We start from the raw sequence: 14,748 nt of genomic DNA on the forward strand, positions 1-14,748 counted from the left end.
GTGGGAGGAATAGTGCCCCATCATTGGTGTCAGTGGGAGGAATAGTGCCCCATCATTGGTGTCAGTGGAAGGAATAGTGCCCCATCATTGGTGTCAGTGGGAGGAATAGTGCCCCATCATTGGTGTCAGTGGGAGAAATAGTGCCCTATCATTGGTGTCATTAGGAGGGATAGTGTTCCATTGTTCTATATCCGTAGGAGAAATGATGCCCTGATGTTGGTGTCAGTGGAAGGAATAGTGCCCCATCATTGATGTCATTAGGAGGAACAGTGTTCCATTGTTCTATGTCATTGGAGAGAAAATATGCCCCAATGTTGGTGTACTTGGGAGGAATAGTGTCCCATCGTTGGTGTCATTAGGAGGAATAGTGTTTCATTGTTCTATATCAGTAGGAGAAATGATGCCCCCATGATGGTGTCAGTGAAAGGAATTGTGCCCCATCATTGGTGTCATTGAGAGGAGAACAGTACCTGTCCTTGCAAAATTCAGGAGTGAAGTGTGGGCGGGCCATCCGGTAAGTGAGTGGGGCAACCCAGTCACTGGGCGGGCCTGAAGTGGGCTGGGTTAACTGCATCTCAGGGACCGGGACTAAATAGTCTGGTTTCCATCATGTTGTTAAAATGTGAAAGTACGCATGCTGGAAATTTTTTTTTTTTTAATTTCTAATTTAGTATAAAAAAGTTTTTATGTAATTAAAAAAAAAAAAAACTTAATATTATAGGAGAAATTTCTGCGTCTGCGTCTAGCATCAACCGCCCCAACCACTGCCACTACCGCATTATTCCTTCATCCATTTATTATAATCTATAAAAAAATAAATACGTTACAACGACTCCGCCCAACCACGCTCGCTACTCCGCCATGTTCTGATATAAACAAACTTGTTTGTGAAAAGAAAATAATGTGTGTCTTTATTATGAAAAGCATTTTAAAACTTGTAGATTTTTTTGTTTTTTTGTTTTTTTTATGGATTCTGTAACATTTCTAAGAAAATATATTTTATTTTGTTAAGTGATAAATTGTTTAAAGAAAAAAAAAAAAAAAAAAGTTTTGGTTAACCTCTTCGCTGCCAAAGAGCCCCGCAGCAAATTGACCCTGCAGCATCATTGGGCCGCTTTCTCGTCCCCCCGGTGGAGGGCTGAGGCATTGCGCTGCAGCCTTTTTTTGTTCTGGGGCTCCCTGCGCAAGCGAAAGGGTTGATTTAAAAATAAAACTGAATAATTTGTCGGGTGGTCGCACCCAGACGGGCCAAGAAAAAAAAAAAAATGTGCAGTGGGAAAAAAATGCAATATATATATTTTTTTCTGTACTTTGTGTGTAGCTGCCAATGTCCTGAACTCGACTTAACTGTGACTGTGGTTTCCGTTTCGGGGTGAAGCAGTCGGACGGGAATAATGTGAGCGGCCTGCGCAGCCGGTGGGCGGAAGTACAATTGTTTTTTTTTGTTTTGTTTTTTGTTTTTTTTTTTTGTTTACGCATCCTTTTTCTGCATTTCACATTTTCTTGATGTGTAATCATACTGCCAAAGAAACAGTTTCATGGAATTATTGTAAATATAACACTTCCCCCTCCCGGATCTACCATAAAACACGTTTCTGTGATGTTTTTTGTCTTCCAGTTGCAATAAAAATTTACCGAGTTGCATCAATTTCTTGAGTCGCTGTTTTTTAAAGAATATTGAGGGAGCTGACAGACCACACAGGTTCCATAGAAAGTAATGGTATTGTGTGTGTTGTCTCAAGTTTCTATTGAGGTTTAAAGTGGACCTGTCATTCCTCATTCCACATGCTGGTCAATAGGTAAGGTCAGTGCAACACTTCCAAGCTGCAGCCTCTTTCCTTGTAACTTACTACAAAGTTTCAATATTGAAGTCTGATCACTGGGGGGGGGGGACTGAGGAAAGGCTTCCACCTGCCCGCAGCAGACTGATGACATCATCTCAGCCTAGGTAGAGTCACCGACTGGAAGTCAAGAACTGCTTTTTAATGATAATAGGTTGGGCTTTTCTGAAAAAAATGATCCTGCTGGCGTATATTGTGTCATGTCAGGATTCATGCAGATATGTAAGTTCCTGAGTTCCACTTTTAGGGGGGAGATGATCCCTAGATCGGCAGGAAAATATTAGCTATGGGGAGAATGGGAAGGGCACAAATCTAGTTAAAAAAAGTTGCTTTAGCTCGCATCCTATGTAGATTGAAGCTCATCCCTTTTGATCTGCAAATAAATGAAACTGAGTAGATACAAAAGTAAAAATGTTACTTTGTATCTCTCTATCTCCTGTCTGATCGATGTTTATAAACAATGTTACTTTGTATCTCTCTACCCCCTGTCTGATCAATGTTTATAAACAATGTTACTTTGTATCTCTACTAAGACATACAAAGGTTTGTATAAAGTATAACCACTTTTATTTCAGATCTTAAAAAAAACATCATAGCTAAAAATGCATAAGTAGCTAAAAATGTATAAATAGATCAAATTTGATCTATTTATGCATTTTTAGCTATGATGTTTTTTTAAGATCTGAAATAAAAGTGGTTATATTTTATACAAACCTTTGTATGTCTTGGTGCCTAAAAAGCCCATTGTCATTTTACTTCACAAGGTTTAAATTTGAGAGGATGTGACACTTTTTTTTCCATTGGTTTATACATCCACAGTACCACCCTGTGACGATGGACACATCCATTTATAAACAATGTTACTTTGTATATCTCAATCTCATGGCTGAAGAATGTTTTACAAACAATGTTACTTTGTATCTCTATCTCCTGTCTGATTAGTGTTTATAAACTGACACTTTGTATATGACTATCTCATGTCTGAACGATGTTTATAAACAATGTCACTTTGTATCTCTCTCTCTCTCCTACCTGATCAATGTTTATAAACCATGTTACATTGTATAGCTCAATTTCATGTCTGAACAATGCTTATAAATGCTGTGGCAGACAGCCACAGTCTGTTTGGGTTTTTTTTTTGTGACAGGAGCAGCTTCTGCGTTCAAGCCCTGTTGGCCCCTGGAATCTGGGGACAATCTCTGCGGTAAGCCCCCTGAGTGTGCTTATGGTGGTGGAACACTGGATTTACATCTTGGATTGCTGGTACTTGTGGTTCACATTACAATGGACTATTTACAATAACAATTTGTATTTATATGTTAATCAGTTTTGTTATACTGTGTTTTCAGCACTTTTTGTTCAGTAAGGTGTCACTATAATTATTTATTTAAAGGGCACCTCATTTTTTGCATTTGTTTGTACTGGTGTCCTGTTATCTAGACATTACTTGGTGTACGACGTCCCTGAGTATTGATTTATATATCACAATTAGGATTATTTTGTCACATTTTGTTTTGAGTGCAAGGTGTGTATATATATATATATATATATATATATATATACACACACCTTGCACTCAAAACAAAATGTGACAAAATATTGTTGACAGTCCTGCTAAGGTTTATTAGCCACAATAATCATTCAAAAACCTCCAACACGTTTCAGGAGTACCAAAAGCGCTCCCCTTCATGCATGTTTTGCAGTTTGCAGAAACGCACTACAGTCCATTTAACATGGTTTCCTATGGTACACGTTCACATGTATGTGTTTTTCAGCAGGTGCGTCTCTAGAAAGGGTCAGGGACTTTTTTCTTTCAGCAGATTGCATTTTGCATGTAATAGACGCCAATGGAGCCACACCAGAAACGCAAGTGTTTTGCGTTTTTGATGTGGTTTTTTTTTTCTTTTTGCTTTAACAAACTGTATAGCTAGTAGCTTAGGAGGGGGCTGGGAAGCTGGCTGCCATGTCCTTAACAACCGAGGAGTTGTCAGCTGTCAGCGGGGTTCCCTGCTGACAACTGAATGTAATAAAGAGAGTTGGCAGGAAAAAACAGCATGGGGCCCCCCCAAATCCCATACCAGGCCCTTTGGGTCTGGTATGAATTTGGAGGGGAACCACACACCAAACATTTCTTTTAAAATGGAGTGCCCCCCCCCCCCCCCCAAATCCATACCAGACCCTTATCTAAACATGCAGCCCAGCAGGTCAGGAAAGGGGCGGGTTGAGCAAGCATCCCCCCCCCCCTTCTAAACCATACTGGGCCACATGCCCTCAACATGTTGATGGGGACAAGGGCCTCTTCTCTACAACTTATCAGGATCTGGAAGCTCTCTGAAAATTTTGGCGTGAGGATGCCCTCAAAATTCATACCAGACTTGAAGGGCCGGGTATAGATTGGGGGGGGGGAGGGGGCTCATGACGTGTTTTTTTTTTTTTTTTTTTTTTTTTTTTTTTTTATTGCGGGCAATTTTTTTTTCATTCAGCTGTGAGTGGGGAACCCCGCTGTTAACAGCTGATAACTCATCGGTTGTTAAGGATGCGGCAGCCGGCTTCCCAGCCAGCTCCTTAGCAACCAGCTATATACAGTGTGTTTTAAAGAGAAAATTTTAAAAAAACGCAAAATGCACCACAAAACGCGCCTGAAAACCGCAATCGCATAGATGTGTTCCTAGAGTTAACGATGCTGGACTGGGGGGAAATAAGGTTTTCAGTTTAAAAACAGCAGAAGGTCTGCTCTGGTTGCTGGATTAACCAACCTGTCAGTTATTGCGTTTTTGCAGGATTCACAAACATTTTTGCTTGCCTGGGTCTTTTTTTTCCAGTTCAGCAACTTTTTATTAACGTAAAACTGGGCAAAAACAAAAATAACATATACAGTTAAATTTTTCACTCTTTGTTATATTGAAGCCATTTGCTAAAATCATTTAAGTTCATTTTTTTCCTCATTAATGTACACACAGCACCCCATATTGACAGAAAAACACAGAATTGTAGACATTTTTGCAGATTTATTAAAAAAGAAAAACTGAAATATCACATGGTCCTAAGTATTCAGACCCTTTGCTCAGTATTTAGTAGAAGCCCCTTTTGATCTAATACAGCCATGAGTCTTTTTGGGAAAAAAAAGTTTTTCACACCTGGATTTGGGGATCCTCTGCCATTCCTCCTTGCAGATCCTCTCCAGTTCTGTCAGGGGGGATGGTAAACGTTGGTGGACGGCCATTTTTAGGTCTCTCCAGAGATGCTCAATTGGGTTTAAGTCAGGGCTCTGGCTGGGCCATTCAAGAACAGTCACAGAGTTGTTGTGAAGCCACTCCTTCGTTATTTTAGCTGTGTGCTTAGGGTCATTGTCTTGTTGGAAGGTAAACCTTCGGCCCAGTCTGAGGTCCTGAGCACTCTGGAGAAGGTTTTCATCCAGGATATCCCTGTACTTGGCCGCATTCATCTTGCCCTCGATTGCAACCAGCCGTCCTGTCCCTGCAGCTGAAAAACATCCCCCACAGCATGATGCTGCCACCACCATGCTTCACTGTTGGGACTGTATTGGACAGGTGATGAGCAGTGCCTGGTTTTCTCCACACATACCGCTTAGAATTAGGGCCAAAAAGTTCTATCTTGGTCTCATCAGACCAGAGAATCTTATTTCTCACCATCTTGGAGTCCTTCAGGTGTTTTTTTAGCAAACTCCATGCGGGCTTTCATGTGTCTTGCACTGAGGAGAAGCTTCCGTCGGGCAACTAAAGCCATAAAGCTCCGACTGGTGGAGGGCTGCAGTGATGGTTGACTTTATGCAACTTTCTCCCATCTCCCGACTGCATCTCTGGAGCTCAGGCACAGTGATCTTTGGGTTCTTCTTTACCTCTCTCACCAAGGCTCTTCTCCCCCGATAGCTCAGTTTGACCGGACGGCCAGCTCTAGGAAGGGTTCTGGTTGTCCCAAACGTCTTCCGTTTAAGGATTATTGAGGCCACTGTGCTCTTAGGAACCTTAAGTGCAGCAGAAGTTATTTTGTAACCTTGGCCAGATCTGTGCCTTGCCACAATTCTGTCTCTGAGCTCTTCAGGCAGTTCCTTTGACCTCAGGATTCTCATTTGCTTTGACATGCACTGTGAGCTGTAAGGTCTTATATAGACAGGTGTGTGGCTTTCCTAATCAAGTCCAATCAGTATAATCAAACACAGCTGGACTCAAATGAAGGTGTAGAACCATCTGAAGGCTGATCAGAAGAAATGGACAGCACCTGAGTTAAATATATGAGTGTCACAGCAAAGGGTCTGAATACTTAGGACCATGTGATATTTCAGTTTTTCTTTTTTAATAAATCTGCAAAAATGTCAACAATTCTGTGTTGTCTGTCAATATGGGGTGCTGTGTGTACATTAATGAGGAAAAAATAAACTTAAATGATTTTAGCAAATGGCTGCAATATAACAAAGAGTGAAAAATTTAAGGGGGTCTGAATACTTTCCGTCCCCACTGTAGTAGTCATTTAAACTCTGATGAAGGGGGAGGGGAGCTCTGGAATGAGTTGGCTGTTTTCGAATGGTTATTTTAACGAATAAACTTTATGTGGATTGCCAACATTTGCATCTTCTGCAAACTTTGACCAATCACGTTCAAGCTTTACACATTTGGCTTCTGCTGTGGCAGAGCAGTGTGAATTACAGGACCGCCTGAACAGAGCGGAAAATCTATTTTCAGGTACTGAATAGCCGGCCATATAACATGTATGAACTGCGTGTAGATGGAGTTCTGCTTTAACTGGTTGGAGTCAAGTTTTCAATTAACTGCATATGTGCAGCTAATTATTAACAAGAAGTACGGATCCGAGTTTTCACAGGCGTATGGTAACGAGCGCCGGAAGACGCAGCGCAGTTCCACAGACGGGCAGAATGTTTATTTACTGAAAGTCGGTGAAGAAACCGGCGCCATCTGTGCCGCTCCCAGATGCCTCCTGCTCGTACCCCCTCACCAAATTAATTAGAGGGAACAGGGAAAAAAAAAAAAAAAAAACCTGTTAATTGCAGCGCCATGAAATGTGTTGGTGAATATCATCTTGCAGTAATCCGAGCCGGGCTGGCGTCGTCATCTGCCGCAAAAAATCCAGAGAGGACGCGCCAATCTGTCCCGCTTCCAAGCTGTGTACATTAAACCTACTAATTATCAATTTACAGTATAGAGCCTCCCGACTCTTCCTCCCCCATAATCATTGTTTATGATTGGCTGATTCACATGATGTAGAAAAATGCAACATCATCCAGCCCTCGCAGTGGTAGCAATGAGAATTAAAATCTCAAAGTCCACCAGGGGTCTCAGAATGTTATCATTTACAATGTATCAATCACAGGAGACTTGGATTATCATTTACAATGTATCAATTACAGATGACTCAGATTATCATTTAGAACAGGGATATGCAATTAGCGGACCTGCTGCTGTTGCAGAACTACAAGTCCCGTGAGGCATAGCAAGACTCTGACATGACACCCAGAGGCAGAGGCATGATGGGACTTGTAGTTTTACAACAGCTGGAGGTCTGCTAATTGAATATCCCTGATTTAGAATGTATCAGATTGTTATAATTTACAATGTATCAATCACAGGAGACTCTGATTATCATTTACAATGCATTAATCACAGGAGACTTGGATTATCTTTTACAATGTACTAATCACAGGTGACTCAGATTGCCTCTCTCCAGGCCACCCCCTCTATGGTAATGGATAGATTCATGCAAAGCACCCCCTATTCATGCGTACGGCCCCTTTTGGGTCACCGGGCGCATGGATTACAGCAGCAGGGGATTTTTTTTTTAAGCACCTAATTAGAGCCCCAGTGGCTATAATAGGCTTCAAAATAGGGTGGGCTCGGGTTGCAGAGAATGCAACCTGGAGCCCACCCAGGTGTGTTACAACAACGAATGAACATTCGCTGTTGTAACACTGATCCTCAATCAGGCCAATCAGAAGCGTGTGTGAGACCCGTTTTCTGATTGGCCAAAAAAGCGAAGACTCCCAATTAGCCACCGAGGAGGAAGGAAATGGAAGCCGTCTCCGTGGAGAACAGGAGAACGGGAAGCCACCAAGCAAGGGGAAGTCGCCGGTGATGGGGTAAGTGCTACCGACCGAGGGGGAGGGTGGCATACAGTTTGCTGCCCCCCCGCCCCGAAAAATGTTCCCACGAGCCGCCACTGGTGGCCACCGACGTAACACATGTTGTAAGTGCAACAGAAAAGGATGGTCTTCAATACTCACAGACCAAACATATGCGTTGCTGGGCGGCCAAAGTTTGTGGTCCAAGTGTGTCACCGCAGCTCCCAGCACAGGGACTAACGATCGATAGACAACAGGACCGCCTTCTGATCAAGTGACCACTGTGACAGCCAATCACAGTGGTCACGTGATTGCCAATCCTCCCTGCCCCCCCCGGGCGCAAACACCCTATTAAAGGGTAAGGGCAGGGCAGGAAGGGGTTAAAACAGTGCAGATTCCAACAAGTCATTCTGGTGCGACAAAAGAACGAAGATCGCAGTGCGTGTTCCTGTGAAATGCAGCTTGTGAATCAGAATCAGAAGCTAGAAGATCGCTTTTCGCATCATGCCTTCTGAATATCGCAGTAGAATAAGCCAGGCAGCAGGTGGCGCTGGACTGTGGTCCCTGCGACATAATAGATAATTTGTTGCAATTTGCGACGTAATTTTTCTGTCGGAATTTCTTACTGGGTTCAATAATGTATCAACCACAGATCAGTGGAACACGCCAACGGAACGGGAATTCATAGTCATCCTCACACTGCCATCTGTCGGGGGACCCCACATAATGCGTCCTTATATGGAAAGTGTTTTAGCGGCGATGCGTTCTGCTGCTATTTCAGATGAATAAGGGGTCTTCGGATAAATGCCTCTGTTGATTGCTCCGTTCTCGTTTACGACTCTGTGAATATTCATGTCGGGGAGATTGAAATGCTTCGCTCGTAGTCATTTAGAGGAACCATAAATCCAGCCGGCACTGAAGAGGCTCATTCACCGCGCGGCGGGCACAAAAACCCGGTGTCAGGGCCAGATAGACGGAGAGCCCCGAGTCCTGCCAGGAAGTGGCCACTTCTCACGACTCTATAGAAATGGCCCCAATAAATCCAACTAATGGCCCAGCGATGAACCAAATCCCGACTCGGTTCTCAGGAGCATGAGAGGCGCAGGCGGGGCCCCCACTCTATAAGAAGGGAGATGTATGGCCTGTCAGTGGACCAAGCTGAACCGTCGTCACACATAGGGCACATTCACACTCAATTCTGCCATGTCGGGGACAGCCTTCGTACGTCGCTGACACATACCAGAGTGGAGTGACCCAAGTTTTATTTATTACACATTTTAAAGTCTAAGTTTTTTGTTCTGTGTTGAGCAGGGGAAGGGTGAGAACTTCTGTTAGGAATTTATTGCGGTCTGGGAAAATGTATCTTCTGTCCCAGTGACCGCACAGGAAGTGAGCCGAATCTGCTCAGCGGGGACACACCCAGTAATACAATCCTAAGGGATGACCTGTAGGTGGAGCAATAAACACTATGTACAGGATAATGTGCAGATGTTGTCACAGACAGGGGTCCACATTCACAGGCAGAGGGACAGTCAAGGAGATACAGTAGGGTACCTGGTGTCAGGGAGCACTGGGGTCACAAGATAGGATGCTCTGGGGACACAGGATGCTGTGGAGCAAGTGAAAGGCACAGGGTGCTGAGAGATCACCGGAGACACAGGGTTATTGGGGGCACAGGAGTGTAGAAGGGTCACCAGGGACAGTGGAGATGCAAAGGACACTGGAAGCACAAGGGTCATTAGAGATACAGGGGGCGTTGGGAACACAAACACTGGAGACACCAAAATTGCAATGGTTGCTTGGGAGACAGGGGTTTCTGGAGGTACAAGAGTCACTTCTGTGCCCAGTGATCACTAAAGGTACAAGGGTCACTAGAGATACAGACGCTCACAAGGGTCACTGGAGGCACAAGGGTCACTAGAGGCACAAGGGTCACTAGAGACACACAAGCTCACAGGGGTCACTAGAGACACAGGAGCTCACAGGGGTCACTAAAGACACAGGAGCTCACAGGGGTCACTGGAGGCACAAGGGTCACTAGAGACACAGGAGCTCACAGGGGTCACTGGAGGTACAAGGGTCACTAGAGACACAGGAGCTCACAGGGGTCACTGGAGGCACAAGGGTCACTAGAGACACAGGAGCTCACAGGGGTCACTGGAGGCACAAGGGTCACTAGAGACACAGGAGCTCACAGGGGACACTGGAGGCACAAGGGTCACTAGAGACACAGGAGCTCACAGGGGTCACTGGAGGTACAAGGGTCACTAGAGACACAGAAGCTCACAGGGGTCACTGGAGGTACAAGGGTCACTAGAGACACAGGAGCTCACAGGGGTCACTGGAGGCACAAGGGTCACTAGAGACACAGGAGCTCACAGGGGTCACTAGAGACACAGGAGACACTGGAGGCACAAGGGTCACTAGAGACACAGGAGCTCACAGGGGTCACTGGAACCACAGGTGTCACTGAAAGCACAAGGGTCACTGGAGACACAGGAGCTCACTGGGGTCACTAGAGACACACAAGCTCACAGTGGTCACTGGAGGCACAGGGAACACCAGAAACACTGGAGACACAGAAGCGCGGGGGGTAGCTGATAACACAATAAAGTCACTAGAGACAAAGCGGTCGCTGCAGTGCCACAGTTGCTGCGGTCACTTGAGGCACAGGCATGATGGAGTCATTTAGAATGCACAAGCATCACAGTGGCAAACAGTGAAGACATAATAGAGCAGAGAGAGGTCAGTGGAAACACTGGAGGCACAGAAGTCATGGTCACTGAAATGCACAGAGGTCACAGTATCTAATGGGAAAAGGAGCACTAGGGTCACTGGAGTGCACAGAGGTCACAGTATGTAGTGGGAAAGGGAGCACTAGGGTCACTGGAGTGCATAGGGGTCACAGTTACTGGTTGGAATAGGTGCACTGGGGTCACTGGAGTGCACAGAGGTCACAGTTACTGGCGGAAATGGGCGCACTGGTGTCACTGGAGTTCACACAAGTCACAGTCACTGGTGGGAATAGGTGCACTAGGGTCACAAGTTCACAGAGGTCACAGCCACAGGTAGGAATAGGTGGACTGGGGTCACTGGACTGCACAGGGGTCACAGTCAATAGAAGTACAGAAGCACTGGGGTCACTGTATTGCACAGGGTGGTGTTGGAGATTAAGGAGATCAGAGGGGTCACTGGAAGCACAGGAAGACAGTAGGGGAGCAGGGAGGCTGAGGTCACTGAAAAATACAGGGATCACAGACTCATTGGATGTACAGGAGCCCCGGGATCATTAGAGTGCACAGAGGTCACAGTCATTGCTGTTAGCAGGCACGTAGTAGTAGTAAACAGAGACCACAAGGTCACTGGAGGTACAGGAGCCCTAGGGTCACTGGAGTGCAAAGGGGTCACGGTGTTGTTGGAAACCAAGGAGGCCAGGGGGGTCACTGGAAGCAAAGGGACACTGGAGTAACAAGGATGCTGAAGTCACTGGAGTGCACAGGGGCCACAGTCACTGAAGAGAACAGGAGCCATGAAGTGCATGGGGGTCACAGTCACAGGCAGGAACAGGAGCATTGGGGTCACTGAAATGCACAAGGGGTCACAGTGGCATGGAGACTACTGAGATCAGAGGGGTCACTGGAAACACAGGGAGGATGAGGTCACTGGGGTGCACAAAGGTCACTGTAGTGCACGGGGGGCCATGGAGTCCCTGGAGGTACAAGAGCGCTGGGGTCACCGGAGTGCAAAGGGGTCACAGCGGTGCGGTGTTGGAGACTAAGGAAGCGGGGGGGGGGGGGGATGGTGGTCACTGGAAGCACAGGGGGCCGCTCAGCTTAGGCATAGTGGGTTGCTGTTCGAACGCCATGTCATTTCACCCTTTGAAGATGGAGAACTGATGGATTCGGATACAGTGATTACAAACATGAATTCTGTTATTCATTCTGATATTCAGCATTCATAAAAAGCAACAAGGTGTAAATTGCCCCCACTGGTATCTTTGTTATGTTGTCCAGCACAGAAACGCTGGGAGGGTCACAGGGATCACAGAACTCCGCTTGGCATCTGCATTGCTCTCTAGAAGGGAGGTGCCATCTTTGCTCAGGCATCTTTCAGGGTCACCATCTACTTCCTGGACTGAGATGATGACAGTCCTATAGCTCATGGTGCCTGTTGGGGTTCACGGCTGTGTTCACAAATGTCTGACACAGATCAGTCCTTGCTGTAGCCTTTCACCCTGTGGCTTCCTACAAAGTTACAATGTTGCAGTCTGATCACTGTGGGAGGGGAGACTGAGGAAATGGTTCCTTCTACCTGCAGTAGACTGATGACATCCATAGCCCCCAACTGTCCCTGATTTGGAGCAATGTCCCTCTGTTTCTCTTTGCTCCTCATTTTTCCCTCATTTTGGTCTGATCTATATAGTTGTATATAAAATGCGCTTTTTATCTTTCAAAAAAGTGTTTCCCAGTGCTAAACATTTTATCCAATTTCTAAATTGCTGCATTTGTAAATTTCAAAAGCCAATATAAAAAAAAAAAAATCTGTTGTGGGTTTAACCATTTTTTTGTTTAATTCTCCTTTAAGGGGGCGTGGTAGGGGGTGTGTCCTATGCCTACATACTTTTGCTAATAGGTGTCCCTCGTTCCCGTCTCAAAGTTGGGAGGTGTACATCATCTCAACCCAGGCAAAGTCACTGACTGGAGATCAGGGATGAATTTTAATAATAAAGGTTGGAGCTTTTCTGAGAAAGTATACTGCTGTGACATGTCAGGAATTTATTGTAAAGTTACTGACAGGCAGTGGCAGGCCGTGCATTGTGGGCGCCTCCCCCTTACACCTCTGCCGCCCTCCCTATTCATATGCCCTGCCCCTTTCAGGATGCCAGACACATGAAATACTATGGCGGGGATAGGCAGGGGTGTGTATTTTGAAGCATGTGATTAGAGCCAGAGTCTCTAATAGGCTTCAAAATAGGGTGGGCTCGGGGAGCAGAGTACTGAGAGTCCCAATCCCACCCTGTTGTGTGACATGGCAAATTAATTTTCGCTATTTTCACACTAACGTTCCTCCCTGCTAATCAGGAGGCAAGTCAGTGAGACCTGTCTCCCGATTGGCCAAAGCATTAGGTGATCCTATTGGATGCCTAATGCTTTGGTGGAAGAGGAGACATCGCGGAGGAAGCCTGAGGAGCCGAGGGGACACTGGAGCCACCGCTTTCCGCCACTGCAGAAGAGGAGGAGAGCCCTGTCACTCCAGGAGCGGTAAGTGCCGCAGGACCAGCCGTGGGGGGGGGGGTGAAGTGACAGCCGGAGGACACACCTGGCTGCATTTGGTGGGCACGGTGGCTGTATTTGGTGGGCATGGTGGCTGCATATGGTGGGCACAAGGGAGGCTGCAATTAGTTTTTTTTAAAAGTACTTTTCAGAATTTTTCAGTTTGTTTGTGCCCCCCCCCCCCCCCAAAAAAAAAATTTGCGCACCAGCCGCCACTGACAGGTCCACTTTAATGATGTGACACACCAATATAAATTTCCACTTCTCAGATTTTGGTCACCATCATGTCCATCCTGCAGGAGGATAAATCCAATGGACCGCCATGTCTTCTCTCCACCCCCCCCCATAATCCCTTGCTTTGGGGGGCACCACGCTGCTAATCATTTTTCTAAACGCGGCTTGGCGGCAGAAGATGTTAAGTGATTGGTTTTATGTCTGAGTTGTGAATGAAGGCAGATCAGGGAGAGAAAACCTCCTCCCACACAGCGGCACAGCGATCCGAGCGCCACTCATCCCGCCATCGTCTCAGCGCAGATTTCCATCATGGAGACAGCGAGTTATTTCCAGCGAAGGATGAGCAATTTAACCCATTCATTGCTGCAGCACTGTCAGAGAAGGAGTAAGGACACCCGACTGCCCTACAGAAAGGACGACTATCCGTCATTTCCCGATAGGTCCGGATTATGCTTGGGATTTACCGGCAGGACACAATCTGGTGACTGGTAAATATTCCATCTCCCAGGTGTGTTCAGTTCTAAATTTTAAAGAATCCTTTGATTTATTTCTCCTTTAAAGTATAACTTTACTTATAACAACTATAAACAATAATGTTCTTTAGCAAGAAACATATATTCCACATTAAAGTGGTTGTAAAGGTTATTTTTTTTTTTTTTAATAACAAACATGTTATACTTACCCCTTTTCTGAGGTGCCCCGGCAGTGCTCCTGGCTCCTCCTCTTCGAGTGCCCCAACGGAGAGCTGCTTTCCATGGGGGCTCCCCAGCCTTTATACAGCAGAGCTCAGGCTGGGAGAGGTAGAAGCAACATAAGGAGCCAATCAGTCCCCAGAGCCATGGCCGGTGGGGGGCGGGGTCGCTTTCTAAATCTCTAACTCTTTACTTCTCTTTCAACCTTTCATTCTTTATGTTCAACTATCTCCTATCTTCAATTCTGACAAAATAATGAGGGTCATTTTGCAGAGATCTAAAAACGTTAAACTTTGCCTTGGCATAGACCCCACACGAAAAGTACTAACGTAGCCATTAATAATAAAAATTATATCTCAGGTGGCAAATGTCAGTACCATCTTACAGAAAGTTTACATATATTATAATGTGTGATGCTGCAAATATCACCATGAAACTGTTTACTTTTGTACTTTTATATACTATGGAAATTGTGAAAACTTGCAATAAAAACCATTGAATCAGGAGCCAATCAGTTCAAGTGCTGACAAAAAGCATGGTGATGGGAGGAGAGTAACAGAGAGAGTAGCTCATCACTGTACTACTTTTTCTTTCATTGTCCAGTCACAGGTTGGGGG

Source organism: Aquarana catesbeiana, linkage group LG13 (genome assembly GCF_042186555.1).
Source record: "Aquarana catesbeiana isolate 2022-GZ linkage group LG13, ASM4218655v1, whole genome shotgun sequence".
NCBI classification, from domain to species: Eukaryota; Metazoa; Chordata; class Amphibia; order Anura; family Ranidae; genus Aquarana; species Aquarana catesbeiana.